Here is a 12361-nt window from a genome sequence, read left to right on the forward strand (position 1 = left end):
ACTTGTTCAGAACTTATAAGCACTAAATAACCTACTAATTACCACAGCACTCAACCTTCCTCATTACCTAGAGGAAAACAGTTTTGGTACTTACTTTCCTCACTTGCTTAGAGAAAAACAGCTCTTGTACTCACTTTCCTCACTTATCTAGAGGAAAATAGTTGTTTTATTCAGGCATGTCCACGGGTCAGCTCCCAGTGTTCTCTCCTGTCTATCTGATGAATCTGGGCCTTGGGGCAAAGTAAAAATTGCCTCATGTACACAGACAACCCTCTCCTCCTACCAACCAACACTACAACCTGTGAGAGATGCACTTATCTAGCCAAACTGGAGGTAAATCTCTCTCCAATCAAGAATGAACTTGACAGTCAAGAGGAGAAGGTAAACACTTGCACCACACCACACTCATCACATAGTCTCACTAAATCTACACCACCAAAATCCACACATAGAAACACAAAAACATTTGTGGAGGCTCTCAATAATAATCTGCTCAAACAACAGAGACCTCCAAAGCAGAAATGCTAGCAACCTCCACCCCCCCAACACAACCCAAATGACACATAGCCTGCAGACGCAGTGTGCCACTCAACCACAGCCAATAAGGCAAAACAATGTACCCAACACACTAGTCATAGGCGACTCTATAGTCAGGCACACTGATGTCCCACTCACCAGGCTAAACAAGGAGAAGGTTACTGTCAGCTGCCTGTCGGGTGCCAGGATCCGCCACATAACCCACGCACTCAGGTCACTCCACAACAAGTACAAATATGACTCTGTCATTGTCCATGTTGGTGTGAATGACCTGAGACGTACCTCCCTGGACTACATGAAAAGAGACATGGAAGAGCTCTCCGATCTTGTAGCCCAGGCAGGTATGACCCTAGCCCTGAGAAGCATTCTGCCATCACCCAGAATGATGCCGCATTACAAGGACAAAATGATTGACTTCATCAATTGGCTAAGCTTCTGGTGCCATTCTAAAGGGATCCAGTGTCTGTCTGCCTGAGATGACATGGTCAACAGACCACGATGCTTTTCCAGAGATGGCCTGCATCTGTCACACCTGGGATTCCGGATACTGGCTAAGGTTCTTGCCACCCCTATATTGCCTTTTTTTAGGCAAGGTTCAAATGACAAATTCACCACTGTAACAGGAACAGGCAAGCAAAAACTGAGGGTGATGCTACTCAATGCTTAGAAGTCTAAATCTCAAAATGTACTCACTCGAGGCACTCCTTAAAATGGAGAACACCGATATCTGCAGTGACTGAGACCTGGTTCAAGGCTCCAGAGAGCACCCCTGCACTACCAGGCTATAACTCATACCACACTTTTCAGCCAAAGTAACCTGGACCGGAACACCAAAGGCGGAGGTGTGTCCATATTCATTAAGGATATCCACACCTCCAGGCTAGTTGTTCAGCATAATGCAGCCAAGGTTATCCAAGTGCAACTAACTCTGGGCAAAACTGCAATCCAAAATTGTAGCTTGCTACAGATCACCCACCGTGCCCCAGGATTCTCACTCCTCTTTTCTTGATGTACGGAAAATATTAGGGTTCAACCAAACACCCTAATAATGGGTGATTTCAACTACCCCACCATTAACTGGGAAAACTACTCATGTACCAACTCCTTTGCTCAACGCTTTCTGGAATTCATAAACTCCAATGCCCTGGATCAACTTATCCACACCCCCACCAGGGGCAACAGTATCCTAGATCTAGTCATTACCAATATGAGTGACTGGTGGTCCACACCTGAAGTCAAAGCCTCATTGGTCCGATCCGACCATAAGCTAATTACCCTAGATATACACATCCTTTCTCCACCCCCCCATTAAGGAAACCATGGTAAAAAATTTCTCCAAAGCCAACTTCATGCTTGTTAAGACAGAAGTGGTGAACTTCATGACACCCATGCAGATGGACAATACAGTTAAGACTACTGAATCCTACACAATTGCACTTTATAAGCACTTAAATGAGTGCATGGATCGTGCTATCCTAAACAGAACCAAGATACTATCCTCCAAAAAGAGGAAGCCAATCTGGTGGTCCCCTGCCATAAACAAACTATACAACAGAAGGAAGAAACTCTTGCAAAAGAGAGTAAAATCCCACGAGTAGAGGAGCTCCCTGGTCAGCCTCAGTAAGAAGCTGCGATCCCTGATAAAATCCTCCAAAGCTAGTTACGAAAACAAAATTGCCACTGATTCTAAAGACAACCACAAAGCATTCTATAGCTATGTCAAGAATCTCAATGGCAACACTCAGATCTGTTCTGAGTTACAGCACAATGGCACTAAATATACAGACCCAACTGATACTGCCAACATCCTGGCAGATAGGTTCAGTGCTAACTTTACCCCCCTCTCACCCCCTAAAGAGCCCATCCCTATACTGGAAGAATACAAAGTTTCTGTAATCACGGCTGCACAGGTAAAAGCCACACTCTCCAAAGCCAAGAACACAGCATCCATGGGATCAGACAACATCCCAGGCTGCGTTCTACATGAACTACAGAACGAACTGGCACCCCACCTAAGTACCATGTTCAATCATCACCTCACCTCAGGCTTTGTGTCTGCTGAATGGTGCACAGCAACGGTTATCCCACTCCACAAGGGGGGGAGCCACCACGGACCCTGGGAACTACTGCCCCATTAGCCTGACGAGCCTGATCTGCAAGGCCCAGAGACTTCCCATACTCTGGAATAAACTACCTATCTATATCAAACAAAGCTCCTCATTAGCACTCTTCAAGAAAAATCTTGATGATTGGATGGGAAATAGGAAATTCACCCTGGGGATCACCTCTGCCAAAATCTTGATGATTGGATGGGAAATAGGAAATTCACCCTGGGGATCACCTCTGTGGCTCTGCTCGACAGTGGCACAGGAAAATAATTTTCTTGGGTGGCAAAAGCCAGGGTACCTTTTTGCCTGGGCTTGTATAGGCCCCAGGGCCGATAACCTAGTACCTACCTATGAACCTATGAACCTATGAATTTTTATATTCCTATCCATTCAGTCAAATTAAATTTGAAAACAGTAAGGGATGTACCGTGCATTATGATGAATGGGAAACAGTTCCATAGACATATTCTCTCTGATATATCTATCCCTCCAACATGTTTTATTTATGTTGGCAAAGAGCCTGAGATCCCTTAAGTGAGTGCTCATGCTATCCTTGGACTAGAAAGTGTGCAATAAATCTAACAGGATAGGGTCTCTTGAGGCTCTATAAACAAGGCAGAAATCAACTCTTACTAGTCTGTTTGAAACTGAGTAGAGAGAAAAAACTTAGAGATAGTTTGCATAGTATTTGTGATTTATGACTTAGATTTTTTTTTTTAAATGAAAGTGCATTGTGGTACAGAAATGTACTGAGTGGGACATTACATTCAATCACTGGCCTGATGGGATCCAAGGCATAAGTTTATCCCTGGACCTGGGTGCCATACCTTTAGATATAAGCTGTCTCCCACTGTTGGAAGATAATACACAACCTTCTGGTTTTCCAGCATAAAAGGCATGTGTGCTAACTTTTGTATCACTGGCACAGTTCCCATAAATTGTGTCCCATATTAACTGCCATTGTGTATCAGTGAAAATGACCTACTGGCCCTTAGTCTTCCTCTGTTTGTCCTAACTTCTTTCCCCTTGTAAACAATCTGGTCACATAAACACTGTAAAACAACTACCCCTTTACCTTGGCACCAGAAGTATGGCCTTATTAGATAAACTACGAGCATAAAAAAAATCATCAGTACTTCAGTTCTTCTGGTCACCACTTTATGTTGCTTGTCCATTTCATCTAGCAAACTCCCCACCCACATTTTCATATTCTTCAAATTTTATGCATAGACTAATATTCCCATCTATTTCTCTCCCCTCTTTGAAACCAGTGAGAAGCTTCTCCACATTTGCCCTACACTGATTACTACTTACATAGGTGACATCTAAGCCTAGATTATTCTCCAAAGTGCACAAAATGTCTATGACCCTTGTAAGTACCCCTTAACCTTCTTTTTAACAGCATACCTTCTTCTCTTTCTCTCCTACACATTGTCACACCTTTTTAGGTTAATTTATCTATAAGCAAGTGAAAGAGAAAATGGGGCACAGCAGATGTGCATCTCTTTCTGGCCAGAGATATAACCACCTGAAGCTTAGTTGGGTTAGGAACTCTTAGCTATTTTCTAGTTTTATTTCCAAGTACATCTTCTCTGATGATTCCTCATTAATCAATATGTAAATTCAGGAGGCTCAGGCCTCTAATACAGCATTTAAAGTGATCCATGAGTTAACCTATACCAAAAATCTGTTCAGCTGTTCACTTTAAAAACTCCAAATTGACTATATCCGAAACTTTACATCAATAAAACCACTTGCTTGGAATTCAGTGCACTGGTCCTGGCTTTCTGCTACTGATCTTTTAATTTCCAGCATAAGAACCTGCATCACTCTTCCATTTCACTCATCACTTGCCTCCTTTCCTCCCTATTTCTACCTCCAACTGAATTTCTTCCACCTTCTTCAACTTATCTAATATGGTTGGTATCATGATCCATTGACCAGTTCTCACCTTTCCTTCATTCCCTTCCTACTCTTGTTGTAATTTCTCTCCAACATTCTCTGAATTATCTTCCACTTACCTTTGTCTTTCTCTTCTGTAGCTTATCATACTATCATATTCCATTATACCTTGACCTATCCTTCCACTATTATTTTTATTCACCTGTGCTAGCAGCTCATCTGTCTGTTTTCAGTGTTTAGCCTCCTCATTAAATTTCCAATTATATGAATTTTACCCCCAGCTTATTTTAGTCCTCATATGTGCTTTCCAACTGAGTACCATAATTGTATAATCTAATATACCTTTCTACTATGCTTACCACCTCCATTTTCGGTATACCTCTGCTTGCAAGAGAATGTAAACTACCACGTCTCTTCCCACTCTAAATTCCATCTCTTTCATCACCTTCTTCAATATTTTCTGGCTATTGACATGAAACTCAGTAGCTCCCAGCAATAAATCCATTCAGAAGTTTAGCATAAATTTAAATGCCCCCACAAAACTGTCACTTTATCCTCCTCCCCCCTACATCTCCTGGCAGTTTACACTCACTCACTCTTCTCGCACAATTGTCTGACCAATATCATGACCAAGTATATGATGCCATTATTGTCCCCCTCCAAACTTAAATTGGAAAACTTCCCCTCTCCCTTACCCCACAAGTGTCTTGCAATCCGAGCCTAAACTATCAAAATCCCTTCTCCTTTCCCCATTCTTTAACACACACATGCTACCCAAATCATTTGCACTCCCTTTATGCAGGTTCTCCACTTCCCTCACCATTAAGCTCTAACAATAATGCAGTCCCTGCCCCCTCACTAAACTTGCAACCATAATCTCCCTTCCACTAAAGTTATTAATACCTCTATATTAAAAATTGCTACCCTAACACCAGTATCCCATTTCTTACACCTCGTAACTCCTCACTGCCATTCTATCAGAGCTTGGCTCAATGTTACTTTGTCTGGATATCTCAGTGACACTTTCCTAGCAAAGAATGGTCAAAATCACAACAAATTATCCTTACTGACACATCCTTTCTGGTATTACTCCCACTCTGACCTGCAAGCATTTTGTGACTTTCACCAAAACCATACCATTGTTTATCATGACTACTCCTTCCACTAGTCACCTACCTTCTCCCTAACAGGATCCAATATTAATTGAGACAACTCAGGATTCCCCTCCTGCCTTGTGTGAGTACTAATCTTTCCTTTCCACTTTAGCCAACCACAGCTACACATACACAATCCCTTTAAGAACCTGACCTTCCCAGGCTCATTAGTGATGTATTCCCTTACAAAACAGTATTCTTCTTGTACATGTGCTAATAAAATAGAATAGCCTAAAGTATTTATAACAGAATAAGATCCTCTCTCTGTCTTGAGCTCCTTCAACAAGTACTCCCTAAACAAACATGAAAACCCTACCCAATTATAATGTATACAGTATTAAACAATTACCAGTGAGCTAACAACAAATTTCATTATGTTTTATCTGCAAATAAGCATTTTTATATAAAAAATATCAATTTTACACTTACAACAAAAGATATCTAGTTCCAACAAGAAACATCATCCATCTGTTAAAAGTATGTGCATAGGCAAACCATTTATAGGCCGCTCCAATTAAAATATGCAAACTAACATACATTTTACCCATTTATCCATTATCACTATTGCCTTCAGTCAGTCATATAAGAGTCAGTGTCCATTCATTATGTAACCATTACTTCCTATCTAAAATTATTCAGTGTTTCAGTCAAACCTTGAATTATTGAGATTCGCACAGGACTGTCCAGTCAACTTGTATGAGCAGTTGATCTGCTCCCTACTTTCCCCCATGATGCCTGCACTTAAACAAGGGCTTCCAGTTATATCCCCTGTAAATTTAGATACATTTTTGGGTATTGACCTCCTTATTTTCAGCAGAAATGGAAAAGATGGAATGGAATAAAAATAAATCAGACATTAATTAGTATACCTGAAGCATCAAAACGTTCCCATTCTGTTTATTCACATATATGCACTTGAATGGCCCCTTCTGCCTGCCTTATGCATACATACATATAACCTCATTATGAATCCATTTAGTATCCCTCAACCAGCTGCTGTCCAGTCTGATGTTGAACATTTCATCCCCACATTTTGTATGTCTCCTGGCTAGGATATGATCTTGCTGTAGCTCCTCTAGAGCCCATCTCATCTAAACAGACAAAGTCAGTCAATCACTCCTAATCACCCATCTCAGCTTTCAGATGTGACACTTCCACAGAATTGGGGGGATGAGTTGCTTCTTATTTCCTCTTTTTCTATCTCTGTACTGTCATGGCTAAAGGTTCCTCTCCAGGTTGTCATTCAAATGATGCCCTTAAAATAACTAGTAATGACCTCCCTATTCCTCCTTATGCCATTCTTTTCTATCCTCTGTTCAACTTGGACAGTATAAAAATAAAAAGGCACCACCTCCTCTAAGTTGTGGTACCAATAAATTATATACCATTCTTACTACAGCCTCCTCCATATTAGTATTGTACATCACTGGTACTATCTGCTTTTTTCATAGCAAATTGTGAAAAATCTTCCACTGCCTATTCCAGTCTCTTCCTAATCAAGTTCTCTATTATTCTCTAGGTGTGGCATTTAACAATGAAGTGGCACAGTTTACTAAGGCCCTTAATATGATTCGTTATATTATGTGCCCAGTTAGTTTACACACACAGACCCTTTACCTTCCTTATTAACACTTTGTACCACTTCTCAATAAATGCCATCAAGTTTGTTGGCTCAGCCCCGTCTCACAGGCAAAAGATTCACAGATTTTCATTTCTTGACATACACTTAGCATCCTGTTGCTGTTCCAATAAAAAACCTAAAGATGACTTTAATCTGGCCGGATGTCCTTCAAATTGTCTACAGCATTACCCCAGTCCCAGCTCCTTTATTTGATTACAGATATCATTTGCAAAAATGAGTCTACATCTGCTCTGAGAGTTCTTGTGTATCACTGCAAGATGGTTGCATACACAGACATGGAGTCCAATTTATGAGGTATACAGTCTTGATTTTTATTCCATTTCAAATCACCCCCACAATATCTGTGCCCTAAATTCTTCTCTTTTCTCTTGGTAGAACAATGTCTCAAAAGATTCTTTATTTACCATACTTCACCAAGAGAATGCAACCTTTTGTGTGGTGGGGCTCAGTGAAAAGGACTTGTGTTGCCATATTGATACAGACTCTCTCTTTTCTTTTTATTTTTCTCTTTCTTTGTTGGGTGCAATTGTACATCTTGTCTGTTTATTTTTAGTTGCATGCAATTTTTATTAGTACAATGAATATAAAATGCTTTTAAGATGTGGCCACAAGAAGCTTAGTTATGTTTTAATAAAACAACCAAGCATGGAAAAATACTGGGTATTCAACTTCATGTAAAATATATATGACTTTGTATTTTTGCATGCAGAGCTATTGTACTATATGTTTATATATTTAATTTTGTACTTATTCTTATTCATAGCTGTATATGTATATATGCACAAATATGTGTAATTTCATAAGTGGTTGGTGGTCATGTGATGTCTATCAGATGTTTTAAATATTGAAAATGGAAATGTTGCTATTTTTAGTTAAATCTAAGGAAGAATAGTGTGGTTTGAAAACATTAATCCCAGGGTTCCAGTACAGTTGACACAAAATTTGCAACAAGCAGCATATGCTAGTCATATATGAGGGCCAAACCAGTGTGTAAGATGAGCAACTCCTCATCATGGCCACATTGTAGCCTCATGGATACATTGTGTAAGATCACCTTGTGGACTGAGGTAAGTATGAACAGCAGAGGTAAACTTGAAGGTACACAAGCACCCTAGTAGTTCTGCTGAGATTACATATACAGATTGACAATGTTGATGTAATGTGCAGTACAATATATACATAGACATGTGCAATGAAAGGAAAATATGACGGATGGCTGAAGGTGGATTAGAGGTTACACTATAGTAACAGAATCACCAGAGCTGGACATAAAAAGGTACAAGTGGAGGTGTACAAGAAAGCATTTCAGTAAAGCAGAATGAAGAAGGAGCTAAGACAATATGAAAATGTAGAATGATTTGAAATCTACATTGAAGGATGGTATACAAGAAAGTAGCATGATGTTCCAACCCTTTGTCAGCCAAGACTACATCATCATGTGAGTAGTACACCTGTGTTACAATGTTATTGTTATTAAACAAGGAAAATAGTTTAACCTCAGTAGACACCATCCATCAATGCAGTCCACATACCACTATATCCACAGTTTCCTAGCAAGAAAACTGCAAGTAACTTACAGAGCTCTAGCTGGGTAGATATCCAACCTGTGACCTAGAGGGTAACAGGACAAATGTAAAAGAGCACCAAAGTTCTAATCCCCTCCCATCAGAAAGAATAAGACACCTTGCAGGGGTTTTTTAAGTTTTCTTTTAAAAAATATTCTAGCCACTTTAGTGAGCTGATGGATAAGCATTTATGTTCCATGAATTAGCATCTAATCTTCTGTCTAGTATGATCTAAGAGGCAAGGTGATATATTCTGGGCTTAACCTTAGTACTCTTCAGTTTCCTAGTAAGGGTTGCCAATGCACAGTCATAATAAAAGCAGTCATAAAATAGACATATCAGGGAAATGTTGCACATGTGCGAACTGCAAACCTGACATTGTAAAACAACAATATACAACCCCTTGGTGATTTGAAACCCCAAGCCAGAGCACTGGCACACTAGAAATAATTACATGACTTTCTTTTTTTTTAAGACTGGTAAAAAGGCATCCCAAGGATTTTTCTTAACTTTTGCCATAGGATGTGGGTGTCATTCCATTTGGTTCTAAACAGCCATTAACACATTGCTCTGTATGAAGTGTCATGAAATGGTGACAACAAAAAGATGACTTTTGTATATGCCCTTTGTGGGCATGTGTATGTTGCTTCTATCAAAGTTATGACCATACTATAGGTCGGAAACTGGAATGTAAGACAGACATGAATGTGGGAATTAAGCAGAGAGTAGAACAAAAGGTAAACAAATAAGGAATAAGCAGAGTGGAGATGGCATCAAGGTCCATATTTTTCAACTTCTTAGCACAACAGTTGTAAACAAATTCATACATAAATATTAAACCTCTTAACATAATTTACAATCTGATGATAGGAGTGTTTCTTTCAGGGAAATAGAACACATGATGGCCAAAAAAGAGTATTATACCTGTATTGATCAGATGGCTTCATTACTAATATTTATAGACCAGTGCATCATTAAGGCATGCCATAGATGCAGTTGCAGTAGATGCTTCTAAAAATGCATTTCAGTTGAACAGAAACCATGTAGTAAGGAAAGAAACACATGAGAATGGATTTGAATCCCTGTCTTCAATAATTATATTCTCTACACCAGTGCGTTAGGAAGGTATGCCATACAAGCAGTTACTATAAAGATTTGGGAAAAACACATTTCAGGGGAATAAAAGCCACGATACCAAGAAAAGGGAAATACAACTGATATTCTTTAGACTAGTACATTAATAAGGCATGCTGTGGAATCACTCATAGGAATGATTTCTGGAAATTGAATTTCAAAGGAATGTTACAACAGTGAAAACTGCACATTGTAATGCAACATGCAATCATAAGGTTATTAAAACACTCACGCAATATACTGACAATAGACAAAGTAATGTGAGACTTTTACATGCACATATTACATTTCCCTTGTTTCATATCAGAATTGTAAGTGATAAAACACATGATATGGATTGTTTTACAATTTGATACAAGGCAGACTTCAATGGATTTAAACCATTATCTGCCTAACTGATATTTTCTGGAGCAGTGCAGTAGCAAATAAAGCCAAAGAACTTATGCTGAAGTTGTCAGACAACATACATTTCAAGGAAATGATCGAAATGTGGAAGACCAAAAAATGAGCACTAGTAAACAGCATAAAACAAGCAGGATCAGAATCATCCACCTAGTATATTGACAATGTACATATTTCTTCATCGCTACAGGGAGCCATGGAGGCTGTAACAGTGAAACTATTAATTTCACCTTATGTCAGTATGCTTGGTGATACATATCAATGGTCACCTCAGTTGCATGATGGATGGCAAAGTGAAAATGTTCAAAAGATTTTTATTCATTTTTTCCATAGGAAAATAGATTTAATTTGTCCGTGGTTATATACAGACATTGATGTTGCTGTCTGTGAACTGTTGCACAGCAAAGAAAGAGAATTTTTGTTTTATAATTTCTTTTTGGCTGTGTATGTTGTGTTCATCAAGGTTTTGACAGATTAAAAGGTTGGAAATAGGTGCACAGGTCAGAGATGATAAGATGTGGCATAACACAATGAGGGAGAAGGACACAATGGTGTAGGAGACACCAGACAAACATGGGGAAGGCAGTGGTGAGTGAAGGAATGTACAAGATACAAGGGTGAGCACAGAAACAAAGGACAAGGGAGCAACAGGTCTGGAGATTGGACTGGGTCTTTGGCGATGCAATGTCTGCTATCTTAGATCTAGTGGGAGATCACCCTGTGAGACATCACCGCTGGGCCTTGCCTCAGAAGCCAGAGACAGCACTAGGCAGGGACACAACCTAACAAGTCTGTGCAGCATGGCTTCTATACAGCCAATGCAAGTATAGAAGTCATGCTACAGAGACTCATTGATAGTATAAAAACAGGCTACAGAGATTCATATACAGCCAATGCATGCATCCAGCCTCCTTTTAACTGTGCTGCTGTGCATATAAGAATAATGGAAATGGAAAGAACAACTATGTCGATGCTGTTTCAGATTTTACAATAATACAGCTTTAAATACAAATGATAAACATGCTGATCACACAATTATAAATTTAAAGTACAGGTGATAGACAGGTATGTTTACTGTATATAGTGAAGTGCTCAGCCAAATAATAAATAATATGGATGGATATTATGACCTTGTTGTCATGCATATTGGGTATTACACATTCACATATAGTCTGACGGATTAAACCCACAGCCCAGTGAACATTCTTAGTGAGCACAGGCATAGAATTCCATTAAGGTTTGTCAAAACAGACATATGTGGCACTATTTTGTAAAAGTTACGCAGCTCTTTTTAAAGGCTACAGCTGTTACTATGCAAAATGACATACATTAAACAACACCAGTTATACTTATGTCAGCACTCTCTTAGGCTCTCTAGTCTGCTCCTATGCATTTTTAATTTTCTCAAATCATGGGTGGGTAAGTAGCCCAAATTATTCTTAAAAAACCCTTGACCACAATACAGTCTTTCAGTCTTTCTGTTCAAACTATACTGTATATGGAGGATGTGGAGATGTCCAACTCTTCTTCATCACACCTCCTCATGCTCTGCTCTAAAGGGAACACAGAACAATTTACTTTCTTCTCACAACACACTTTCTGCTCACAATTTTCAAAGAAAGTCGCAGTCAGTTTGAAAGACTGGTTTTTGTTTTTTTGTTTTTTAGTCTCCATGCAACCAAGTGTGATTGATTGATTGATTGATTGCAAATCAATGTTTGTATGGCTGTGTATTCTTATGTTCTAGTGGTATGTGGCTGGGTATGGTCACATCTTATATGTCATCCATGCCATTATGAGTCCTAATTTGCATAATTATGTCTCCCAGTTTTGGGGGGGATCTACACAATATAAACACAACCAGAAATCTAATGCCTAATTATGCTATGGAAACAGATGTTTGAGATTGGGAATCAA

The sequence above is a fragment of the Protopterus annectens genome, chromosome 4.part1, assembly GCF_019279795.1.
Source record: "Protopterus annectens isolate FY-2018-M chromosome 4.part1, PAN1.0, whole genome shotgun sequence".
In the NCBI taxonomy this organism is placed as follows: Eukaryota; Metazoa; Chordata; order Ceratodontiformes; family Protopteridae; genus Protopterus; species Protopterus annectens.